Source organism: Periplaneta americana, chromosome 6, assembly GCF_040183065.1.
Source record: "Periplaneta americana isolate PAMFEO1 chromosome 6, P.americana_PAMFEO1_priV1, whole genome shotgun sequence".
Classification (NCBI taxonomy): Eukaryota; Metazoa; Arthropoda; class Insecta; order Blattodea; family Blattidae; genus Periplaneta; species Periplaneta americana.
Genome location: NC_091122.1, coordinates 150,260,618 through 150,284,952, shown reverse-complemented (window position 1 = coordinate 150,284,952; position 24,335 = coordinate 150,260,618). Strand labels below are relative to the sequence as shown.

The window sequence follows — 24,335 nt, the reverse complement described above, 5'->3', positions numbered from 1 at the left end:
TACCAGTAGGCCTATTTGTAAGACCAAATGCTCTACACAGTAACACATTCGATTCTAGCCCTCAGCTATCTCAAAAGCCGCCATTTTGGATGCAACTTTGAAATTTTAAATGGAAAGGGTCTATGTAAGTACTCAAAATCATGTGAAATTTTCTGTAAAAAAAACAATGGTGCAATCTGTTTTAAATCTAAGTGCTTCAATTTTCAAAGTAGAATACACCGTTAAGATTGTACGCTTGTACGAGCCTCAATAAGAACAGAAAATGTCCTATTGTCACATGCTTCGTTCTTTCCCTCTTTCTATTTTTCACTATGTGCACCAGAATGCTGCATTGGAGTTAAATCGCTCGCTTGAACTCAGTCGAGTGTCGCACCCTCGAGTGAGACACGATCGGTCGTGATACGCTCGTAATAAATAGAAGCACAGTACAAGGTCATCTCACCGACATGTCTTATCTTGTATGGAAGGTGACAGATAAGATACACATATGTTTTGCTCACACGGTAAAAATAAGGCTTTATTTTCTGCGTTTATAACAAACGTTTAATGGAACAATCAATGGAACGTACCAAAACAGCAACATGAAGTTATAAATAAAATAGTATGAAAAACTTCGATATACAGTTATTATCCCTAACCAATAATTATTCAATATTTGATTTACCACATATATAATATGATAGGTCCATACATAGTGTTCCGCCTATATACGGCGACAATGTAGAAACGTTTTACAAAATATTATTGATAGCTATAACAGTAGATTAATAACAATATTAGTACAGAGATAACGTCACAGAAAATATAATAAAACGAATAATCATGCTGCACAACTGTTACAGACGCAAAGATTGATACACTAATTATTAGAGATTATTATTATTATTATTATTATTATTGTTTTTATTTTTATTATTACTAGAAAACTTGATACTGTTCTTGCATTATCGTGATTGTGTTCTCCGTTTATAATAATTACATTTACATCCAATAACATCTATCAGATGTGGCAAAAACAAAATCACTCCTGTGTGGAAAAAAAAAAAAAAAACATTTACCTACAACATTTATATTACATTTTAAAGCAAGTTTTGTAGTTGTACTATGGAGAGGTTAGTTAAACACTGCAAAGTCTTGAAATGATAAACATCTATGATGTTACTACACAGTTCATCACTGTAACAAGAACGAATGTCTAACGCTCGGCTTATACCGTTCGAGGATTTATCGCTCGTGACAATTTTACCCATCATGCATGTGCGCTACCTATCGGATTATGCTCGGCGCTCGAGCGAAAACGTCCGATGCAGACCTCTGCTCTACACAGTGACACATTCGATTCTAGCCCTCAGCTATCTCAAAACCCTCTATGTTGGATGCAACTTCGAAATTTTAAATGGAAAGGGGGTATGTAAGTACTCAAAATCATGCGAAGTTTTCTGGGGAAAAAAAAAAAAAAAAAAAAAAAAAAAAAAAAAAAAAAAAAAAAAAAAAAAAACCAGTGATGCGATCTGTTTCAAATCTAAGTGTTTCAATTTTCAACGTAGAATGTGCCGTTAAGATTGTACGCTTGTACGAGCCTCAATGAGAATGGAAAATGTCCTGTTGTCACATGCTTCGTTCTTTCCCTCTTTCCATTTTTCGCTATCTGCACTATTAGTCGCAACGCTGTTATTCCCGGCGTGAATCCTCCTCTTTGCTTACGTCTTAGGAAGTGAAGGCTCTATAACGTCTAGGTAGGTAGTATCGTTCGCCATTTTTGTTCTTTCGTTGCCCAGCTATCAGACGAGGAATCTATTTGCCACACCGTTAAACATTATCATGTCGTAGCTCCTATGATAATAAATCAAACGCAGTGTAATTCAGTAAATAATTGAGCGGCAAATAACGTCCTCGTGTGCTTCCTGCGAACGTCAACGAAAGAGCCAAAATGGCGGGCGATTATATTAAGTATTTATCGAGCCTTAGGAAATGCATAACGTCATCATCAGCGAATCACAAGACTCTCATGTTTAAATGTAGCCGACCTGCAACGTGATTGGCTGCCGGAAATAAGAGCGACGGGACTATAGTAACGCAGTTGTCTATGTCGTCGGACTTTTGAATTACCCTATATATTTCAAATTGTTCCAGTATATGTCTTTGTTGAATTTGGTTGCAATATTTCCATATCCGTTTCTATATTGTTGTAATTATGGTTTATGTTATTGATATGTTCTGTATAACTCGATTCATTGTATGATTGATGAATTGCTTTAATATGTTCACTATACCCAGTTTTAAATGACCTGCTGGTTTGTCCTATAAGCCTATAAAAATCGGCGCAATTACAACATTTGATTTTAATAAGCCTATTAGAGTTATATTTATTTGTTTATTTCTCTTTATTCTTTAGATATTTCTGTAATGTGGTTTGTAGGCTATATTATATACTTTAATTTTCTTGATCACAAGACAACGCGAATTCGATTAGGCCTATGTGCAATGTTCAAAACATACAGAGGTGAGGCTGCCTGGAGAGAAATAAAAAATAGGTTGCAGCCGCCAAATTACTCTTCAAGGAACCACCACTCACATAAATTGAAGGAAAGAAGACAGAAGACTGACACTGGAAAGTTTTCTTTTCTCAATCGTACTATCAGGGACTGGAATGCTTTACCTGCAGACTTACTAAAGGCTTTACCAATAACCAAAAATGTATTTAAAAATAGGCTTAAGGACTTTACTAATAGACGGTAGTAGACCTATATTATACACACTATTTAAAGGGTGTAATCGATATTTTGTTTTTTTTTAGTAGGTTATTTTACGACGCTTTATCAACAGCTTAGGTTATTTAGCGTCTGAATGAGATGAAGATGATAGTGCCGGTGAAATGAGTCCGGGGTCCAACACCGAAAGTTACCCAGCATTTGCTCATATTGGGTTGAGGGAAAACCCCGGAAAAAACCTCAACCAGGTAACTTGCTCCGACCGGGAATCGAACCCGGGCCACCTGGTTTCACGGCCAGACTTGCTAACCGTTACTCCACAGGTGTGGACGATATTTTTTTATTTGAAGTGTTGTATCAGTGAAGAAGTGTGTTGTGTCTGTGAAGTGTGTTGTGTAAGTGAAGTGCAACGTATTTGAACAGTGAAATGTTTATGAAGTGAAGTGAAATCAGGATAGAATCAGTGAAATGTGTCGTAGTTCCAGTGCAGGGAGTGAGTTCACAGTGAAATAAGTGTAGTGCTAAAAGGTACTTGTGCAGGTATGAACATATCACACTCATGGGTTTTATGCAAATCAAGTTTTCAGGTATAACTCCCTATAAAATTGATTTGAATAATTTCCCGGGTTCGATGCCCAGTCCCGGAACAATTTTTTCCTCGAAATTATTCATGGGTTTTATTTCGAACTTACAGTAGGGTTAAGATACAAATTAGATTTACTTTAAATGTTATTTTAAGTGATAGTGCTTCATTTAATTTTGGGATTCTCATTATTAGGGCTATTATTATTATTATTATTATTATTATTATTATTATTATTATTATTATTATATTATTTATTATTGTGGGTCCCTATCACCACGGCATGGCGAGTCCTCAGGTTGCGGATCGAGGAGACGGCCTCCAGATATGGAGGGTATGCGAATATATCGAATAAGCAGTCGCGGACAGCCGATGAGGGGTGGTCCTCCAGCTTGGGGGTTGGGCGAAGGGCTAACAACCCAGCACCGTAAAAAAACAGCTTGTTACGAATCCTTCAAATAAGCCTCGGAATGGGACTGATTCTCTGGCACGACCACAGCAAAGGAATAAGGTTCTGAGATTTGGTACTTGGAATGTTACAAGTCTATATAGGGAACGTGCAGCAGAGTTCGTATAGGTCAGTTTCTGTCAGATGCGTTTCCAATTCACTGTGGGCTAAAGCAAGGAGATGCACTATCACGTTTACTTTTTAACTTTGCTGTAGAGTATGCCATTAGGAAAGTCCAGGATAACAGAGAGGGTTTGGAATTGAACGGGTTACATCAGCTGCTTGTCTATGCGGATGACGTGAATATGTTAGGAGAAAATTCACAAACGATTAGGGAAAACATGGGAATTTTACTGGAAGCAAGTAAAGAGATAGGTTTGGAAGTAAATCCCGAAAAGTCAAAGTATATGATTATGTCTCGTGACGAGAATATTATACGAAATGGAAATATAAAAATTGGAAATTTATCTTTTGGAGAGGTGGAGAAGTTCAAATGTCTTGGAGCAACAGCAACAAATATAAATGACACTCGGGAGGAAATTAATCACAGAATAAATATGAGAAATGCCTGTTATTATTCGGTTGAGAAGCTTTTATCATCCAGTCTGCTGTCGAAAAATCTGAAAGTTAGAATTTATAAAACAGTTATATTACCGGTTGTTCTGTATGGTTGTGAAACTTGGACTCTCACTTTGAGAGAGGAACATAGGTTGAGGGTATTTGAGAATAAAGTGCTTAGGAAAATATTTGGGGCTAAGAGGGATGAAGTTACAGGAGAATGAAGAAAGTTCCACAACACAGAACTGCACGCATTGTATTCTTCACCTGACATAATTAAGAACATTAAATCCAGACATTTGAGATGGGCAGGGCATGTAGCACGTATGGGCGAATCCAGAAATACATATAGAGTGTTAGTTGGGAGGCCGGAGGGAAAAAAACCTTTAGGGAGGCCGAGACGTAGATGGGAGGATAATATTAAAATGGATTTGAGGGAGGTGGGATATGATGATAGAGAATGGATTAATTTTGCTCAGGATAGGGACCAATGGCGGGCTTATGTGAGGGCGGCAATGAAGCTCCGGGTTCCTTAAAAGCCAGTAAGTAAGTATTATTATTATTATTATTATTATTATTATTATTATTATTATTATTATTATTATTATTATTATTATTATTAATTTATTATTAATTGCATTTTTATGAGTTGTGTTTATTATTAATAATTGTCATTATTGAGAGTAATTAGTTACCACTGCCACCGGGTGTATACCCATTTGCAGTGTGAATAAATTCATACAATTATTGTGACATATTAGTGTAATGAATTTATATTCTTTTTGTTTTCCTATGTCGTTGTTTGCTTATTATGTTCGTGTTTAGATTTATTTACTACTGTGCTGATTATTTTCAGTATTGTATCCGTCTTCTTAGGCTATGTATTTTACAGTATTCAGTTTTTCGTATTAATTGTTCTGATCCATTAGTAGCAGTATACCTTACTTCTTATTTTATTTCAGCATCGTGCATGTTTGGAATTTTGGACTTCTATATTATTTTGTGTAGTTCATTTTACGTTCAAATTAAAATGTAATTTTTTTTATGATGATTGTAAACATTTAACCCTAGTATACCTTCGGGCAAAATATAGTTCCACTTATTACATATTAAATAATAATAATGAAGTGTGAAAGGTCACCTGAATCACCGTACACACAACAGTATAGTCCGCGCGTGCAATGCATACCCTACCGGAAGGTATTATCTTGAGATGCGTAACAAATGTAACGATATTAATTTAAAAAAGAACATTCGAATTTATTCCTCCAACCGCTTTTGTTAACATTATTTGTTAGTCGTAGTGACATGAAAGAAATCGAAATCTAAAAAAAATTTGAACTCAAATAATTCAGGTGACACATACAATTTTTAGTCGCCATGGCTACCTGACGCCCGGAATTTGTCTACACCTGATTTTTACAATACGTAAAACACATCTAGATACTTTAGATCTAATTAAAGTTTGATATTAACCAACGAGAAAATATAAATTTCAGTACAAAGTTAAAATAAAACAAATTATGAGTGTGTGCTTTAAAGAGTCTCTACATATTAAAATCGTTGACTGTAAACATTTTAATTGTTTCAAATGAAAAATTGTTTCTCCTTTCCGATAAAATACATTTTCTTCTTTCCTAATGACGCTACAAAATTCTTCTATTGTAGCATTAATTTCCAACGGCCTAGCTTTGTTTTGTTTTTGTTTGTTCACTGAACAGCAGACGTGAACTAAGACGTATCTTTGGATGACGTCAAGCTACACTCCATACTTATCTATATTGTTGCGGGTTGCTTTGTCGATTAAGGTAACTAAACTCAGGACTCTACTCATCAGAGACAGAACTATTTTAAATGCCATAAATCTACGAAACTAGACCCAATGTTGCATGTACCTTCCGGAGAAACCCATGCTAACGACTTATCACTCTTGAAATCCATCGCCATCGGCCGAGTTTGAACTCGTAACTTCGGATTCTGCGGTCAGGATGGCAACAGATACCATCGAGAATATTTCTATTGTCATGAGGAAATTTTCTTCTTGACCTATTACGTTTGTGAAATCGTGTCTCGTGATTGTTTACCCGGAAACCGATCTGTCTTGCATACAATGCAACGACTTTTATCACGAAGAAACAATTCCATTTCTGCCAATATCAACATCACAGTCCGTGTTTATTATGTACGGGATGGGTGGTTCTAACATTGACTGTGCACCACACCTTCAGTGCTCGTCGATTTAACCAATTTCGTTGAAATCTGGCATAAATGTTGACGATTGTTTCTTCCAGGTTGAATGCAAAGATGCGAAAGAAACAATTACAGATAAATTGATTCTTTCGTAGATACAGAATGAGATGAGGTGATCATTGTTGACCTCTGCACTAGGGAGTGGAGAGGACTGCATCACGCCCCGATTGTGGGTGATGAACCTTCCTCTCTCTTACCGCAAAACACTGACTGAATTTCTTCTCGACTATTACACTTTTACTACGTCATACTACTTTTGACCAATACTACGGTACGAAAGGACGTATTTCAACCAATCATGGCTGCTTATCGCACAATTTTATCGCGTCCCTAGCATTTATTTAATTTTATCGCGTTCCTAGCATTTGTTTAATTTTATCGCGTCCCTAGCATTTGTTTAATTTTATCGCGTCCCTAGCATTTGTTTAATTTTATCGCGTCCCTAGCATTTGTTTCTTTGTTTGCCAACATTTCAAACTGCGCTGGTCTGGACGTCAAAAAAAAATTACAAAGCATTCCAGTCGATGCACAGCAGTTTCAAATATGACTCGCATTGGCATTCAAGAACAAGAATTAATAAAGATCACTGGTCATATCTATGCATCTTCCCTGAAATTCTATTTACAAATAAATGAAGAGCACCATTCGGAAATCCTGAATAAGTTTAGGAATAAACCATGCACATCAACGAGTTCCACTTCTTTTAAGCACACATCTAATATAAAACACTAACACCAACCACTACAACATTCAAATTTGAAAATTGTGCTTTCAATTTAAAATTATTCATGTTTATTTTTTATGTCATCGTTAATTAAAACTTTTCTTGTTTATTTCATCATCCATAATTAAAACTTTTCTAACACTTGTTTATATTATTTAGGTTATGTTATAGCTTCTGCTATATGATATTATGGATAGTCACGTATCAGAGATTGTTTAATACTAAGATTTATTGAAAATCATCTGTCAAGTGACGTTGATTACTGGGATCCGGATAATTGAAGTGGAATGCAACTGTTTTAATAAAAATGATATTGAATCAACAAAGCCTTCTTGACTAGTAAGCGTCTACAGAATTTAATGAAGATTCCATAGTTGCCACACCTGATAACATCACATAATCATAACACACCACTGCCATCTAGCATGCATCTAGCGCAATATTTGTAATGTTGAGATGGTACAATAATACATTTGAAGACAGTTGTATTTTCGTAAGTCAATTAATATTTTATTGTCTTGGAGTACTTCGTTACTTCTAATCTTTATATACTTTCTTCTAATCGTGTAATAGTCAATTAAATCCCACTCGAGTTTTGATTTTCTCTAGATAAATCAAAACTTCTAGTGAGATTACTGTTGATAAAACTGAACCTACATTCTTCTAAATTTCAGTTGACTGTTTTCAGTCTCCTTATACTTGTATGTACAGTAGTGGCAAAAAGAACCGGACCGACTCTTGTAAATGATTTCAGAGCCTTGTTCACTCCAGAGCACGACAGACTGGTAACTAAGACTTTCGTGGTTCGAATACTGCATGAGAAAGAAACTTTTTTTTTGTTCCTTATTCATATTTATTTCCAATATTTTTCGATTGCAGCGATATTTTACTGCTTAATTAACTTATTATTCCCAGAACATGAATTTTACCAGCAATCGAAACGTATTGGGATTAAATTTGAATAAGGGACAAAAAAGTTTCCTTCCCAAGCAGGATTCGAACCACGAAAGTCTTAGTTACTAGTCTATCGTGCTCTGGAGTGAACAAGGCTCTAAAATCAGCTAAAAGAGTCAGTCCGGTTTTTTTGCCACTACTGTACAGTCCCAGAAACAAAAAATCGTCCGCTTCTTGAAGCTCCTTGCACAGCACGATTGACAACACAAAGATTTAACAACGGTTTACAACTCAGCATTATTTGAATAGCATTACAGGAAAGTATTTCACAACTAATGCAAAAAGTACCAAATTTATCCGAAAATAAGACCAAATGAATGTGTAAGAGTTATTATGTAACAAACACGATACAGTACGACAACCCCAATTATAACAATTCATCGCAGGCACTCCGATAGCTCTGTTCAGGGTTCGGATACTGTTGAAAAATAATTTTTTAATTAATTATGTAGCTTAATTGCGTTTACGATCATTCTATTTACTGCACAATTTATAAATATTCATCTACTACTAAGAATAGATAAATTTTCATCACATTTTTTCAAATGCCTTTCGGGTTACAATAACGATTAAAGTAAAATTAATTTCAATAATTATTATTACCAAAGCGATTTCATGTGCACCACTGCTTTGGAGCACTGAGCATGGGCAATGCGTTGAATCTGGAACTTAGAAAATTCAAACGGGACATTTTTTTTTTTTAATTATACATAGGCTGCGGTATGTTGAAACGCAATGAATCTGCCTCGTGGAGGAAATAACTTCTGGTTTATAATAATTTTTATAGAATTACATTCAATGCACCGGGAATCAAAATATTAGCAATAAATAATAATAATAATAATAATAATAATAATAATAATAATAATAATAATAATAATGTAACAATATGTAGAATATTAAAAATTTGCTAATGATAAATTAGAATAAATGAAGACGGAATAGAAATAGAGGATAAAAGTATATAAAGAACAAGAAAATAAAAGGAATAATCCTGAAAAAATTAAAGAGAAAAATACAGAATATATTATAGAAAAGAATAAGGAGATAGAAGGAAAAAAGAAAGGAACATGGAAGAAAAAATCACCACAGAGAGGAATGAAGAAGAATAATATAGAAGGGAAGAAAATAGAACGAAAAATAACATAGAAGAACAAAAAAGAGAACAAGAACATTGAAAAGCAAGAAGAACAAGAACAATGAAGGGTGAGGAGGACAAGAACACTAAAGGGCAATGAGAAGAGGAGCACTGAAGGAAAAAAGAACAAGAATACTAAAGGGCAACGAGAAGAGGATCACTGAGGGCAAAAAGAACAAGAACACTAAAGGGCAATGAGAAGAGGAGCACTGGAGGGCAAAAACAACAAGAACACTGAAGACCAAAAAGAAAAAGAACACTGAAGGGCAATGAGATCAAGAACAGAGAAGGACAAGGAGAACAAGAACACTGAAGGCCAAAAAAATAAGAACACTGAAGGACAGTGAGGACAAGAACACTGAAGGGCAAGGAGATCAAGAACACTGAAGGCCAAAAAGAATAAGAACACTGAAGGACACTGAGGACAAGAACACTGAAGGACAAGGAGAACAAGAACACTGAGGGGCAAGAATAACAAGAACACTGAAGAACAAGGAGAACAATAACACTGAGGGGCAAGAATAACAAGAATACTGAAGAGCAAGGAGAACAAGAACACTGAAGGGTAAAGAGAACGAGAACACTGAAGGGCAAGAAGAACAAGGACACTGAAGAGCAAGGAGAACAACAACACTGAAGGGCAAGAACAACAACAACACTGAAGGGCAAGAAGAACAAGAACTCTGAAAGACAAGGAGAGCAACAACACTGAAGGGCAAGGAGAACAACACTGAAGGGCAAGAAGAACAAGAACACTGAAGGGCAAGAAGAACAAGAACACTGAAGGGCAAGAAGAACAAGAACACTGAAGGGCAAGAAGAACAAGAACACTGAAGGGTAAGAAGAACAAGAACACTGAAGGGCAAGAAGAACAAGAACACTGAAGGGGAAGAAGAACAAGAACACTGAAGGGCAAGAAGAACAAGAACACTGAAGGGCAAGAAGAACAACACTGAAGGGCAAGAAGAACAAGAACACTGAAGGGTAAGAAGAACAACAACACTGAAGGGCAAGAAGAACAACAACACTGAAGGGCAAGAAGAACAACAACACTGAAGGGCAAGAAGAACAAGAACACTGAAGGGGAAGAAGAACAAGCACACTGAAGGCCAAAAAGAACAAGAACACTGAAGGCCAAAAAGAATAAGAACACTGAAGGACACTGAGTACAAGAAAACTGAAGGGCAAGGCGAACAAGAACACTGAAGGGTAGAAGAACAAGTAGACAGAAGAACAAGAAGAGTAAGAACACTCATGGGCAAGAAGAAGAACACTGAAGGGTACGACGAATAAGTGAATAGAAGGGGAAGAAAACAACATAGGAAAGAAAAGAAGATAGAAGGAAGAAAGAAGTAGATTATGAAGTAGAATATAATAATAATAATAATAATAATAATAATAATAATAATAATAATCTCCTGTTCGCGATAGCATATACATAGACAGAGAAGGTGCAAAAGAGATAGAAGGGAAGGAGATAGACAAAAATGTGGGATAGTGAAGAATATATTGAAGATGGTGATTGTGATACTGAAGTAAACTAAAAAAAAAAGGTTAAGGCAGAAAATGAAAAGGGAAATTCGTAAAGAAGATAATAAACCGTAAGATGACGTGGAAGAAGAAAAATATGGTGACCCCAGGACGGCGGATGGAATAAACAGTGTGGAGAGACAACAGAAACAGTTGCTTGATGTATGAAAGGAATAATTTGAAGCTTGGTAATGTGTTAATCATTTTAAGATCCATTTCCTAAATATTTGTTTGAACTTTGTAAGCAGTAAATAACAATGGCAATTTGCTCTTGCAGGACAAGGGTGGCGAAAAACCGTTGTTTCTTGTGGTCTCTGATTCAGTGGCTTGATGTGAAGCTATATTCAGATTTAGTCGTTTCTTTTGTGTCAGTTTTGTGACGTACCTAACTTGAAGGACAAAACGCTTTTTTCTATAACCATTATTGAGCCAACACAGAAAGATATGAATACTTCGAACCATTTCTTTGCAACGTGGCTGGCAGTTTCAGCAGACGAGAAAAGTACATTTAATTAAATGAAACAAAGTTTGTTGTATGTTAACAGATGAAAAGATAAAACAATAACTACAAAGCACAAAGCAGAAGGTACACGGACTTCACGTCTAACTCACTCGAGGCAGTTTTGGCATCTGCACCAGTTGCATGCTATACAAACCCGAACTTCTGAAGTTGCAACTTTGTTTTATCTATCTGCCTAAACAACTAAATTGTTCACAAACTTCCAAAATGCTACCGGACATTTAATAAATGTGTTTTCCTTAGAACTCCTATTCCTTTCAATTTAAAGTTAACTGAAATTAATCAGTGACACAGAGACAATTCGACAATTTCCATTACAGATATTGTTACGTGAATGATTAATAAAAATATGTCAAATACATCCTAAATACATTATGTATTAAATTAATTAGGACCGACAGCTATAAAAAATACTCAACACAGAGGCTGAAGTTTAAATGCCTTTTAGCATAAAATTACTGCTATGGAACAAGTGGTTACGACTTAGTCGGCATAAATTCCATTGCTGGTAGCAAATGGAGACATATCTTTCAATCACTAAAAAAGAGTGTCTCCGTATCTCTGTCTCTGTGTTGGCTTTCCACTGGTGTCTTGCGTAATAGTAACGACGCAAATGAAGGACTTTAGTACTAATACATGTATAATATTTAAAATTCTTACAAGAGTGAGTATAAAATGGGTAAAGGGATAGAATTCTTGAATGCTAATCACAACGACGATGACAAAAAAGACAACAGCGACAAAAACCAATATGACGACAAAAACGGATAAGAAGAAGAATACAATAATAGTAAATCACATAACGTCTCACTTAATTCCCTTATCCACCAACTCACTGACCCATTTTCGATCCCCGACTAATTGACTAATTTTTCGATACCTGACCTTGCACATCATCTTCGATCCACCAGCTCATTGATCCATTCTTCGATTCACCGGCTAATTGATTTATTCTTCTATCCACCGACTCATTGACCTATTCAAAACACCGTCTCATTGAGCCATCATTCGATTCACCGTCTCATTGACCCATCCTTCGTTCCCCCTTCTCATTAACTCATTCTTCGATCCACCGTCCCATTGACTCATCCTTCGTTCCCCGTCTCATTAACCCATTCTTCGATCCACTGTCTCATTTACCAATTCTTCGATTCACCGACTAATTGACCCATTCTTCAATCCACCGGCTAACTGACCTATTCTTCGGTTCACTGGCTCATTGACATATTCTTCGATTTACTGGTTCATTGATCTATTTTTGGATACACTGGCGCATCGATTCCCCGGCTCATTGGCATATTCTTCTATCCACTGGCTCATTGACATATACTTCGATCCACTGGCTCATTGACATATTCAATCTACAGGCTCATTGACATATTCTTCGATGAACTTACTCAATGACTCTTTTTTTCGATTCGAAGGCTCATTGACCCCTTTTAGAGCCACTGGTTCATTCATCCACTTTCTAATACACCCATTAATTAAAAGTTTTTCGACCAACTGGCTCATTGGGCCTTTCTTCGATTCAACGGCTCATTAGTCCTTCGACCCTTCCGCTCAATGACTCATTCTTCGATTCACTCATTAATAGGGACAGGATTTTTATGTAATATCAAGGTGTGAAATATGTACATATTTATGTAAGAAAAATAAGCTGAATATGAACCAAAATATGTAAAATCATGAAAATATTTAATATCAATATCAGCGCTGGTTTGTATTGTTAAGCCTAGATATTTGTAGTTTGGTACAATTTTTAATTTTCTGTTCTTCATGACGATTTCTACTGTTTCTGGTCTTGTCTGAATTTATACCAAATTTGTTTTTATTGCACCATTTTACCATGATGCTTATTGTTTCTTGTAACTTTGTAAGGTCTTTAGACCCTACTACTATGTCGTCCGCGTATGCGTATGACATTATTTCCTCCTTGATTTTTACAATACAGAGTAGTTGTATGAGAAAGGTTGCCTTTTGTTCACTCATATTTACAGTGGGCGGTAAGGGGTGAGTGCCTCTTTTACTTCCTGGAACTTAGATGTCATGTTTCGTCCCGAAATATATCTTTTCTCGGGTAGGTAAAAAAGCTTATTTCTAATTGTAAACTTCCCCAGCAGCAGTTTTCTTTTTCCTTTTAAAGAATTAAAAATGAATAAAACGCCTAAATATGTAGATTTATGTAATACCAAGCCATAATATGTAATGTGGGGTAAATATGTAAAAATATGTTGTATCAAATTTTAATATATTAATGGTAATTACAAGATTCGCAAAGATTTCTTATTTATATACGGTTAGGTTGAAAGGAATATAATATGTAATTACATATAAATCCGGTCCCAACTCATTAATAAATACATCGATCCATTCACTTATTGATCCATTCATTCATAAAACATTCATTATCCTGTTTATTGATCCATTCATTGTTAAGAACACTCAATGTCCTTTTCATTGATCAACTGACTCATTGATTCATTCATGATCCATTCATTGTTACACTCATTGTCGTGCTCATAGATCCGATTCAGTCATATACACACTCATCGATCCATTCATTGATACAAACACTCGTGAACTTATTCATTGGTGAATTGATCAACATTATCGTTTCAGTTCTGACTTATTTACTCGTTTCCTCGTTAAACCGCTTACTCTTTGTCTCATTCATTCGTTCACTACTTGACTGACATATTTTATGGTTATCTGTTAAAACAGTGACTGACACGTTAATTTAATGTTTTATCTATTCGTTCATAATTCATCATTCACTCACATACGACACATGAAAATCCTTGAAAGAAGTATATGATTATTACGGTTAGTCTGAAGTAAACTGAACGGATCAAAATTGTATTTTTCCTTCTTATTTGTTTTGTTTTTACAGACATTCCTTTCTTCTGCTTGGTTCCAGTGACCTCAAATATCACACACAACGAGTTTAATAAGCAATTAAGTGTTGTTTGTAAGCGATGTTCCCTAATTGTCACTATTAGAACTCGGAGGAAACGAAACTAAACACAATGTTCTAAAAAAACTTGTTCCTGCTGTCAACACGAAATGTATGGTTGTTTTGCACGGTTTTAAACAAGCTCAAGTTGCTTTAATTAAACCTAATGAATTTGTATGTTTCGCCCTTCATGAGTACAACTGACTGCAGTCTTGGGTAGCCTACTGGTGAAGACAGTTAATTGCCTTTGTCTCCTGGAACAGAAGGTGTCGTCACTTAGCATTCCTAACAAAGAGAAGAAGCGAAATTGAATATAGAGAAAAGTTCGTGAACAGAAATTATATGAAAAGAGAACGTCATACACGCGCATAAATTTTACAAGAAGAAATTAAATTTCTCGTAATTACTGTACAGTGTACAAAAGTTCATGGAAACGGACAGCAAGAAAATGGAGACGGAAAAGTTTGTAACAAAATTTCGTCCTAAGAATTTTTAATTGCACAATGTGGCAAAACTGTACAGTTACCAAAAAATTGTTCCATATTTTTATTGCAAACTTATCAAATATACATAAATATACAGAATAAACTGTAAGTATTGTCATTAATTTCAGGAGGTTATTCTTTGAGATATTTCAAACTGAAAAATTTACTACAATTATCCTTACTTTTGCTTTCTTTTCGAGAAAAAAACAATTGTTTTATATGAGATATGTCATAGCGTACTTCGGGAAAGCTATTGAATTAATTCCCAATATATCAGCAAAACAAAAGTATTGACTAACGACGTAGAAGGGCAGATGATCGTGAACAATGCGAACATCGAATTTGTCTCGCAAAACGTTTACCTTGGCCAGACCATATCATTTCAGAACAGCATGGATAAAGAAATCTTACGTTATGTAATATTGTCGAATTGTGCAATTAAAATTTCTTCGGGACAAAATTTTAATATCAATTTTCTTAATTTAACAGTAGGCCTAAGTTGTGAGCAGTATGGAATGAAGACAAAAGCCAACAAGACAAAGACCATGGTCATAGGAAGAAAAGTAAAGAAGGTAAACTTCCGAGTTCTAAATGAGGCAGTAGAGCAAGTGGACAGCTTCAAATACTTGGGATGTACTATAAGCTGTAACATGACCTGCTGCCAAGAAGTCAAAAGGAGAAAAGCAATGGCAAAGGAAGCTTTTAATAGAAAAAGGAGCATAATCTGCGGACCTCTGGAGAAAGAACTAAGGAAGAGACTAGTGAAGCGTTTTGTGTGGAGTGTAGCATTGTATGGGTCAGAAGCATGGGCATTACGACGAAGTGAAAAGAAACGATTAGAAGCATTTTAAATGTGGATATAGAGAAAGATGGAACGAGTGAAATGGAAAGAAAGAATAACAAACGAAGCTGTGTTGGAAAGAGTGGGTGAAGAAAGAATTATGCTGAAACTGATCAGGAAGAGGAAAAGGAATTGACTGCACTGGAAGGAATGGTGAACGGGAGAAGAGTTCGGGGCAGAAGAAGATATCACATGATAGACGACATTGAGATATAAGGATCATATGTGGACACAAAGACGAAGGCAGAAAATGAGAGAGACTGGAGAATGCTGGGTTTGCAGTGAAAGACCTGCCTTGGGCAGAACGCTATGAATGAATGAAATTCTTAATTCAGAACAAAATATAATCTAGGCCTACATGTTTTTCCCAACGATGCTTAAATACTTTACCTCTTCGCATGTATGAATTTTGGGATATAATCACAATATAAATACCTAAATAAAGAATTATAAATAAATAAATATCGTAATTCAGAGTAAATAATTATGAATAAATAAATAAAAACAAATACTTACTTACTTACTGGCTTTTAAGGAACCCGGAGGTTCATTGCCGCCCTCACATAAGCCCGCCATTGGTCCCTATCCTGAGCAAGATTAATCCAGTCTCTATCATCATATCTCACCTCCCTCAAATCCATTTTAATATTATCTTCCCATCTACGTCTCGGCCTCCCTAAAGGTCTTTTTCCCTCCGGCCTCCCAACTAACACTCTATATGCATTTCTGGATAAAAACAAATAATTACAAATAAAGAAATAAACAAATAAGTGATGTATGTATGTATGCATGTATGTATGTATGTACGTACGTGAGTAAATAAATAGATAAATGAAATAAAATAATTTTTTTTTTGTCGTGCAGAAAGTTTCGCATATACTGTATATTCCTCTTAACCAAACTGTCAATGTCCAGTTAAACATTGAGAGCTTCCTCTCAAAGCGCCAAGTGATAAAAGGTTATGTTAGAAAGCGATACGTTTCCTTATTATGTAGATAAGACAAATGGGTGGATTAGACAGATTTGTAGTTTAGTAAGCTGATAAATTAGATGTTGTTGTTTAGTCAACTGTCCTAAGACAGTTCTGAACCTCACAAATGATACCAAGAAGGCACCACTTATGAGGCAACTAGGCCAGGAGATAATGAGGGTAGGATGACTAGTTCCTTTACCCCCTCCATTGCATACATCGCTGACTAACTACATATTCCACTAGTTAGACTTCAGATGCATACGAACAATTGTTCTTCCTCTGACACATATCATCAAGTGAGATGTACTGCCTGATAATAGATGTACATATCAGCCAGAACCTCAATCAGAGTTGATAAATCAGGTAAGTCTCAATATTTCTGAAACATCTCACTGTGTCTAGGGCTTTCGAGCATCGACGGTCGACTGTACAGCAAGTCCTTGTTATAACATTTCTTTCACACGGTGCACATGGCGTGCAGTCAAACTGATCGACGTAAAGAGACTTGTCGGTAACTGGAGTATCGTGTGCAAACCAACACTTAATTGGAGGCATTATCGCCACTGTTGCCTACTCCACTTTCACTTTCGCGGGTTCTGGATTTCGTTCTGGTTTGATAAACTGGTCTGATGCAGTCTGGGATTCCGAAATACACCCGGAAACAGGTTGAAGTCGTGCCAGAATATAGAGCTCCAGTAGGTTTAGCAACTATCACTTTTTTTTCAACCTTTATTAAGCTAGATGAAATGAATTGTCGTATTGCCAGTAACATTGCTCAACAGCAAGAAATGAGTATTGCAGCAGCATCACAATAGAGCGATGTTGTCAGTAAGGAAAGAATCTAGCTGAGCTAAGAGAAGCTTGTACCGAAATTTTTATGACTAGAGCGAGTAAAAATACAAAGAAATATTTGTCAAAATAATGTGAAATTTGAAATTTAATATGACAAAATATAAAATAATAGGAATTTCTTGTTAGCTTGAAAGTCTATAGGGCCAACTCGGAAGGTAAATAATGGACATTTAAGTAAGAGCGTAATACTAATAATCAGGCTTCGAGACTTCGGACCCGATAGAGTAGTTCGTGGGAAATGCACATAACGGCATACTGAGTATAGTGGTAAAGCGTACAGTGGGTGGGGGTACTGTAGAATGAATGCCAACAAATACGCAAAGGAAAACGCTCCGGATTTGAAGGTTCTGACGAATAATTATTTGGTTTTCATACAAACCTATTTTCAAACTGTGTCTGAAACTATTACATAGTCAGAAAAGTCAGAGCAAGAGATGCTGGAAGCCCTCAAATTAGTTGAGGAAATGATACAGAGAATTAATGAGACAACAAGTACACTGATTACTGAAAGTGTAAAATAGAAGTGGAAATCAATTTTATGTAAAAATAACGGATATGGAACATTGTGTAATATAAACAGCAAATTAATGGACATAGTCACCCGAGAATAAAGGACAGTCTCTTAGAGACTGCAATGATGTTAGGTTTTTTTCGTTTTGCTCCTATCACGTCATGAGATGTAGAGCGCAGCTTTTCACAATACAAACTGTGTTTGGCAGGTAACCGAAAAGGATTTATGTTTGAGACACTGAAAATATATCTTGTAGTAAATTGCAATTCGGTACTGTAACTGCACTTCCTAAAGATGACCAATAGGATAAATGAAGAAATTAAAACTGCTACATGTTTATTTCCACCATTAACACTGTCTATAATTAAACACAAATCCTTATAAAAGACAGGAGAATAAATGCTTTTCACATTCTTTTGACATTGTCATTGTGTAATGTATATTTACTTTCAGAATGTACATATGTGTGTGTTTCCCTATACTACCGTACTCTACTCTAAACAGCAACGTTATTACCTCAACACATCTCTACCTTTCACTACCTGCAGCGAGTCAACAACATATAGTACATGCACAGTAAACTTATTTTATCGGGTCCAAAGTCTCGAAGCCTGCTAATAATTAATATTATAGTTCTTATTCATTTACTCACTTGTTCATTCCTTCATTAACTCATTCATTCGTTAACTCATTCGTTTATTCATTCATTAATTAAAAGTTCAGTTTTTGGTATCTCGAGATCAGTGATCAACATTTCTTGACCCGCCAGTCGACCCCTTACTACGCAAGTAGAGTGGAGGGGTAAGTCATGATCTCCCTCCCCTTAGCCATCACTTTTCTTTCAAAGTTACGCAGTTTGGGTATATTCACTGTCCGTCTCTGCACGCTGAAAACTTATAATAGTGAAGGTGTTCTTCACCTTCTCCTCTTATACCTCCCCTGCATTCTTCCCCTTTGCTGTGTTTTGCGGGCTGTATTTTATATGACATAATCTTTGCCGTAATCTCTAGATTATCACAGTTCAATTTCAAAGATTGTGCGCCATTGCTGCTTATTCAATGTTGTATATTTAGGAATTTTAGTTATAAATATGGCATACGAATCGCTCCGTGGAAAGTTTTTTTTAATTAAAGAATATTCCAGAACTTTTCCGGTTTATATTTGAGGCATACTGTATACAACTTTTACGACAAAGAATATTTTTAATAATATATTATATTTTTGTCTGTACAAGGAGATGATAATATAATCAATTAAAAATATGTCCTGGTTTTAAACGCCCTCATTCATAAAAAAAATAAAGACTTTTATATTTTACCTTTAAAATCGATCAGAATGTGTGCTGCATGATGCAACGGACGCACAGATTGTAATCAATATTGGACTGCTACAACACACCTGCAAAAAATACAGAACTATAATTAAATACGAACCTCTGATTGAGGTTATGGCTGATAAGTACATCTATTATCAGGCAGTACATCTCACTTGACGATATGTGTTGGAGGAAGAACAATTATTGTTTGTATACATCTGAAGTGTGATTAGTGTACTATGTAACTTATCTAGTCAGCGATCTATACAATAGAGAGGGAAAGAAACTGGTCATCCTATCCCATTATATCCTGGCTTAGTTGTCTCATAAGTAGGGTTCGAGACTTGGGACCCGATACAATAAGTTTACTGTGCATGTACTATAGGTTGTTGACTCGCTGCAAGTAGCGAAAGGTAGAGATGTGTTGAGGTAACAACGTTGGTATTTAAAGTAGAGTACGGCAGTATGGGGAAACACACACATACGTACATTCTGAAAGTAAATATACATTACACAATGACAATGTCAAAAGAATGTGAAAAGCATTTATTCTCCTGTCTTTTATAAGCATTTGTGTTTAATTATACACAGTGTTAATGGTGAAAATAAACATGTAGCAATTTTAATTTCTTCATTTATCCTATTGGTCGTCTTTAGGAAGTGCAGTTACAGTACCGAATTGTAATGTAGTACAAGATACATTTTTCAGTGTCTCAAACGTAAATCTTTTTCGGTCATCTTCCAAACACAGTTTGTACTGTGAAAAGCTACGCTCTACGTCGCATGACGTGATAGGAGCAAAACGAAGAAACCTTACATCATTGCAGTCTCTAAGGGTGCTATGCATAGACATTTCGCTAGCCCGCGCTACGAGCGTGCTAAACTAGCCCCGGCTATCGACTGATTACTTGTACAGGATTCATATCATATAATATCGCTAACACTGGTTTATGAATACGAGAAACGTTAGTTCACTGATCATCCACCGGAAGCCCGCGCTAAGAATGTCTATGAATATGGCCCAGAGAGACAGTCTTTTATTCTCGGGTGACTCCTTGTCCACTAATTTGCTGTTTATGTTATACAATGTTTCATATCCATTATTTTTATATATAATTGATTTCCACTTCTGTTTTACACGTTCAGTACCCTGTGTACTTGGTGTCTCATGAATTCTGTGTGTCATTTCCTTAATTAATTTGAGGGCTTCCGGCATCTCTTGCTCTGACTTTTCTAACCGTGTAATAGTTTCAGACACAGTTTTAAAATAGGTTTGTATGAAAACCAAATTATTCATCAGAACCTTCAAATCCAGAGCGTTTTCCTTTGCGTATTTGTTGGCATTCATTCTACAGTACCCCCACCCACTGTACGCTTTACCACTATACTCAGTACGCCGTTATGCGGGTCCGAAGTTTCGAAGCCTGCTCATAAGTGATACCTTATTGGTGTCACTTGCGACGTTCAAACCTGTCTTCGAACAGTTGACTGAACAAGAGAAATTAAATACGGTACCATTATCTATACATTGTGTGTATTTACTAGAGCATTGGAAAAGTAACGGCAACATAGTTACTGTTTCACACTAAATTTATTTAGGTTACTTTTGACATTATATACTTCAAATATGTTAGTACAGGAAGCACCACTGGTTGTTTTCATGCCAAGTACCTTTCCTCCGTCTCCTTACTTCATAGGCTTTATGTCGCATGTAATCACTGCAGTTCGAGTTTTGGTCACCGCTGTTTAAAACAATAGTGCACCAAGTTCTGTAATCCATGTTCTTAACTCTGACAGTTGGACAAATAGTAAGACTTAGTATCGATTAGAAACTTGTGGGTTAAAGAGTCGCACGATCTACTGTACACAGTACGAATCCACGCTGCGTGGTTCGTGATGTCAATAGCGATGATTTAAAGAGCGAAAACGAAGTTCAGTGTCTATATTTTTCTACGCTAACAACTGCAGTATCGATTCGCAAGCTGTGTTCTCCGATTTCTCGATACAGAGTCAAATGAAATTGCTCTTCATATACAGCTCCACTACTGTCACATAAAAAAGACGAAAGCATTGAAAGGTTTTATGAAAAGATATGAATCTGCTATACCAATATTATCCCATCTTGCCGTCTAGTCCGCCCCAAGCAGTGTATAAAACTATGCTGTTCAAAGGAAATATTGTATTCCTTCCCTCACCCAATATGTTCATTTTTCGTTACCAGCACTTCCACACAGAGAATCTTGACAGCTCAGAATATGATATCGAGATGTATAGCACCGAATATTGGATCGTTAACTATTCAGAGTGGAATGTATAGAAAACTGATCTTAATATATTTCCTAGATAAAAATTGATTAAATTTAACGACCAACTTTTCAAAGTAGAGAACCAAATATTTCAATCGGAAAATGCTAGAAGCACGATTACAAAAAAAAAAAATTATTAATTTCTGTAAAGAATTCAATCTTGAATCTTCTTTGGCCAAGACTATTTCTTTGATAGCTCTAAAATATTCAATTTATATTTTGAGAAATCACATATATAATAGTACATTATGCAACGAGCCAATAATGATACTAATTAAGACGCGAGTATGCTTGTTTATGATACGAGCGTAAGCGAGTTTCGTAATTTTCATACGAGCTTCTTAATTACCATTATAGGCAAGTTTCATACGACTTTTTATGCTCGACAATATTTCTAACTTGAAATTATTCAGGAGTATTAATTTTATTCACATCTCACTGAAGAGCAGAAGTGACCTTGTGCAAGCTCGTAAATTGTGAGATGTGCGCAGACGCGAAAGTATTGATTTTTTCCGATGAACAATAATGTCATTGATCTTGATATAATTTAGAGAATAACATGAACTAATTTTGATATAAGCTGGAAATTGATTTAGAATAAGAAAAACGAGTTGACAAATTGAATTTATTTGAATATTATTTACAATTAACGCTAATTATTATAGTAACAGAACATAACTTTCTGCGACAGTATTGGATTTCCAGCCTCCGTGACGTTTCCCTCGTTGTCTTTTGATTGCATATCCGAGAATAATTGAAAACCTGAACTTTAATGAATAGGTGTACTTTAAACTTTAATGACATGCATTAAAAGACTGCTACCAGGTGTATAGTTACTACATTTCGGCATGGTCGAACATAAAGTAAATTAATAACACAATAATAATAATTATATTCTCACGAAAACATTATCATAAAATTGTACGTATTCACTAATACTTGTATATTTGGTATACTTTGTCCTTCAGGGCAACCTCTATTTTAGGGGAAGTTTGTTTACTTACTTGTAGAAGGGTAACTCTGCTCATTGTAGGTACAAAATCTATAGAGAAATTATATATCATCGACTTAAAGTGACGGCAAATATAATTCTTTACTCAAGAACAGAAAGGCTCTTATCTCGAAAAAAAAAAAAAAAACATATTTATTAAGCATTTTATACTGAGTTCCTCACTTGTAGCGAATTAAAAAACTACAGTAATATCGCGGTCTCAGAATGACAAGTTTCTATCTGACATTTTTAGCAAAATTGAGATTTTTGTTGCATTGAATTTTGCTACTTCACAGCTATCTACCGTAAAAATTATGTGTTGATATCTGAGTTATTGTTTGTGATAAAGTTAGTTTGAAAAGGTTCTTATCTGCATTGATTTTATTAACAACCAAATTTTTAAAATGTTCTCCTGTAAAATTAACTAAACAATAAATATAACTTTGTCATTCTGAACCCTTGATATGCTTAATATACCTTTAAACACAAAATTACTTATTTTGACAGCATTTGAACACATTTCGTGTTTATCGTAATTGCAAAAATCTATCATCTCTATGTTTTAATTTCATTTGAGGGGGTCAGAAGCAAAGGAGTATAAGTGCACTTAAATTATTTTTAGAAAATGTGGTTGAAAGTACTTAAGATTTCGTAAATTCCGTGATTTTTTAAATTTAAATTTTAGTGTGTGATGTGGTTAAAAGGCATATCCCTTTGCTACTAAAATTTTAGATGCTTTAGCTTATCCTGGATGCACTTAACACATGTTCTTAGAAATGTCAATTGTACCACTTTGCTTATGACCCCCTCATTTCTAAACACATGGTTACTTTATTTATTTATTTACCTACCTATCTATTTATCTACATACCTATTTATTTATTTATCTACCTACCTATTTATTTATTTATTTACCTACCTACCTATTTATTTATTTATTTACCTACCTTCCTATTTATTTATTTACCTACCTACCTATTTATTTATTTATTTATTTATTTATTTATTTGTTTACCTACCTACCTATTAATTAATTAATTTATTTATTTGTTTACCTACCTACCTATTTATTTATTTATCTACCTATTTATTTACCTACCTATTTATTTATTTATTTACCTACCTATTTATTTATTTACCTACCTATTTATTTATTTATTTACCTACCTATTTATTTATTTATTTACCTACCTATTTATTTATTTATTTACTTATTTATTTACCTACCTACTTATTTATTTATTGATTTATTGATTTATTCATTTATTGATTGATTTATTTATTTATTTACCTACCTATTTATTTATTTATTTACCTACCTATTCATTTATTTATTTATTTACCTACCTATTTATTTATTTATTTATTCATTTATTTATTTATTTGTTTACCTACCTACCTATTAATTAATTAATTTATTTATTTGTTTACCTACCTACCTATTTATTTATTTATCTACCTATTTATTTACCTACCTATTTATTTATTTATTTACCTACCTATTTATTTATTTACCTACCTATTTATTTATTTACCTACCTATTTATTTATTTATTTATTTACCTACCTATTTATTTATTTATTTACTTATTTATTTACCTACCTACTTATTTATTTATTGATTTATTGATTTATTCATTTATTCATTTATTGATTGATTTATTTATTTATTTACCTACCTATTTATTTATT

The 24,335-nt window shown here is 34.8% G+C and overlaps 1 protein-coding gene across 2 annotated transcripts in view; it reads right to left on the bottom strand.

Annotated features, from left to right (window-relative positions):
• Positions 1 to 24,335, bottom strand: part of FucTA (glycoprotein 3-alpha-L-fucosyltransferase A) — a 667,380-nt gene that overhangs the window by 472,451 nt on the left and 170,594 nt on the right. Inside the window, exon 2 of one of the 2 annotated variants that reach the window (XM_069829294.1) lies at positions 19,350 to 19,429. The exons of the other annotated variant lie outside the window; for it this stretch is intronic. The gene's annotated coding sequence lies outside the window, so the exon portion shown is untranslated. The remainder of the gene's footprint in view (positions 1 to 19,349; positions 19,430 to 24,335) is intronic. 2 annotated transcript variants of the gene reach the window in all.